Below are 3,621 nucleotides of genomic sequence, written 5' to 3' on the forward strand. Positions count from 1 at the left end.
CTCCATTGCATATAAATTGGTTGAAAAATCAAATATGTGTCCTTGGGTGCATGCTTAGGTTCCATACAAGAAATGGGAATGAATTTCAAACACCGGGGCACCATTGATTGCCGGCAAAACATTGAGATGCATGGTTTTTAAATTCTAGTAAATCCAAAACTCGTTTGAAATTCATGAAACTTGGCATGCTATCATGGAGCGGCACTAACATGCCGTTCTACAAATTTTGTCCCATTTGGGGCAGGTTTGGGTATATGCTTCTCACAAACCGGAGCTTCTCACAACAACCATGATGGTTTTCGGTAGGGAATTTCCCACCTTTGTGGACGAAACGATATCCATTGCCTCTTATTGCTTTCAATTTTTTTTATCATGTCAACATAGAACAACATGAGTTTTGTGTGATTTTTTGTGATTTTTCAAGGTTCGTGTGGACATTTTTATGCATTAACTGAGTTTTCAGTGCACTTATGTGCATAATTCAAATTCGAACTACATGCACATGCTCTGCTGCATATAAATTGGTTGAAAAATCAAATATGTGTCCTTGGGTGCATGCTTAGGTCCCATGCAAGAAATGGGAATGAATTTCAAACACCGGGCCACCGTTGATTGCCGGCAAAACATTGAGATGCATGGTTTTTAAATTCTAGTAATTCCAAAACTCGTCTAAAATTCATGAAACTTGGCATGCTATCATGGAGCGGCATCAACATGTCGTGGTACAAATTTTGTCCCATTTGGGGCGAGTTTGGGTATATGCTTCTCACAAACCGGAGCTTCTCACAACAAGCATGATGGTTTTTGGTAGGGAACGTCCCACCTTTGTGTACGAAGCGATATCCATTGCCTCTTATTACTTTCAATTTTTTTTATCATGTCAACGTAGAACAACATGAGTGTTGTGTAATTTTTTGTGATTTTTCAGGGTTCGTTTGGACATTTTTATGCATTAACTGAGTTTTCAGTGCATTTATGTGCATAATTCAAATTTGAACTACATGCACATGCTCCAGTGCATATAAATTGGTTGAAAAATCAAATCTGTGTCCTTCGGTGCATGCTTAGGTCCCATGCAAGAAATGGGAATGGATTTCAAACACCGGGCACCGTTGATTGCCGGCAAAACATTGAGATGCATGGTTTTTAAATTCTAGTAAATCCAAAACTCATCTGAAATTCATGAAACTTGGCATGTTATCATGGAGCAGCATCAACATGTCGTGGTACAAATTTTGTCCCATTTGGGGCAGGTTTGGGTATATGCTTCTCACAAACCGGAGCTTCTCACAACAAGCATGATGGTTTTCGGTAGGGAACGTCCCATCTTTATGGACGAAATGATATCCATTACCTCTTATTGCTTTCAAATTTTTTTTTCTCGTGTCAACATAGAACAACATGAGTGTTGTGTGAATTTTTGTAATTTTTCGGGGTTCATTTGGACATTTTTATGCATTAAGTGAGTTTTCAATGCATTTATGTTCATAATTCATATTTGAACTGCATGCACATGCTCCAGTGCATATAAATTGGTTGAAAAATCAAATATGTGTCCTTGGGTGCATGCTTAGGTCCCATGCAAGAAATGAGAATGAATTTCAAACACCAGGGCACCGTTGATTTGCCGGCAAAACATTGAGATATTTGGTTTTTAAATTCTAGCAAATCCAAAATTCTATTAACCATTCATGTGACGCCACATATCTTGGTTTTAATGGCTGTAGGAGGTGCTGTGCAGACAGCTACTTAACCTATCCAGAGCGGGAGGCATGCGAGCGCCGTCCGGTGCACAGGCTGACCAAGAGGTGTGCAAGCTGTCCTTGAGTGCGCAGGCTCACCGGAAAGTGTGCGAGCTGTACGCTATGTAGGCTCACTAGGAAGCGAGCCCTTTGACTTCCTTGGCCGCCCGCCTTGCTCGCATCCTCCCCATTAATGGCACCCAAGCCACAATTTAATTCACGTTTTAAATATAAAACACTCGTCGCAAACGTTTTAGTTAGAACACCCGTATGCAAACCGACAGCTTCCCCAGGAAGCCAAGAGAAAATGTGCCGAGCAGGATTTCTGCAGCTCTTGGTCGCAAACGTTTTAGATAGAACACCCATATGCAAAGTGAAAGCAGCGCAGGATTTGTGCATTGCTTCAACGCAAATAGTTGTTTTGGATGACCCATGTGGAACCACGTACAAACAATTTGGTAAGATTTGTCAATCCTTGTAACACTGCGATTTGTCAAAATATGAAGCTAAAAATCAGTAGCAGTATCTAATTTTTGCAACTAAAATTCAGTAATTAAGCATAGATTTCATTCATAGATTAAGTAGTCGTTCTTAATTTATACAAATAGTTGAACTCGACAGTTGAACCGACCAAACTTTTCCCCAATTGTTGCCAACCACGTACTGAAATAGCTAGTTCAACTATATATACTAGCTAATTTTAAGTACATTGTGTAGTTCCACCACATCTATAGTCAGATGAACTGAAAAAAATAGCCCCTAAATACTACTACTACTGCGGAGGGGCATTGTACAACTTCCGTCTGTCTCTCCTCTGCCGAGCGCACTCAGTAAGAGGCGGACGAGGAGGAGCCTACCGGCGAGCCGGGCAACTACAATGCGGTGCCTGCCGCTAATGCAGCTTCAGCGACGATCGCCTCGAACGCCCTCTGCCGCTCCAGACGACCCCTCCTGAAGCTATGGTTCTCCTCATAGATCGCCTGATTCCTCGCCTCTGAGGTGGCGTGTGTTGCTGCCACTGCAGCAGTAAGGCCCTTTGCATGCTCGACGAGGCGCTCTTCCTCCTACCGCAGGAACCGGTGTAGCGCGCTAGGTCGTTGTCGCACGTGTAGGCATCCACCTCCCCCTCCCGCCTTCAGGCGGCGGTGGCGGAGTGGGGGATAACCCCGGCGGTCGATGGTGGGCTGGCGGCTACGGCGGCCAACGATGGGGTGGCGGCCATGGCCACCACCTCCCGCCTTCGGGCTGCGGTGGCGGAGCGGGTGATGGCCACAGTGGCCGGCAGTGGGGTGGCGGCCACAACGGCCATCTCCCGCCTTCGGGCCGCGGTGGCGGAGCGGGCGATGGCCCTGGCTTTCGACAGTGGTGTGGCGGCAACGGTGGCCGACAACGGCGGCCGGCAACAGCTGCCAACGGGCACCAGTGGCGGAGCGTGTGGTGGGTGTTCCGCGCACACCCAACAGGAACACCACGCGCACTAGAGTATGCCGGGGACTACGCCGCCGCCGCGGTGTAGCCTCCCAGCTGCAGCTGTCCTCTGATGACGACGAAGTGGCTGAGAGACGATGACGGACCGGTGCCATTGGCAAATGTGGGAGAAGAGAACGAGATAAGCTACAGGGATGGAGGGGAAAATACGACGCGGGACGCACCGACGGTGAGCGTTTTTATAGCTAGCCGGTAAGCATTGGGATTTTGGGGGATTTCACCGAGTCGGGCGGGAAGCTTGCGCGGGAACCTGCGAGGTTGCGCGGGCACGGGCTCACCGACGATTCATTGGCGCCACATTTGGCAAGAACGCCCCCGCGCGCTGCACAAGCTTGCGCTGTAAGCTGTCTGCGGCAACGGGGGACAAGATGTGCGAGAGGAGAATAAAAGG

Source organism: Triticum aestivum, chromosome 5A, assembly GCF_018294505.1.
Source record: "Triticum aestivum cultivar Chinese Spring chromosome 5A, IWGSC CS RefSeq v2.1, whole genome shotgun sequence".
Taxonomy (NCBI): Eukaryota; Viridiplantae; Streptophyta; class Magnoliopsida; order Poales; family Poaceae; genus Triticum; species Triticum aestivum.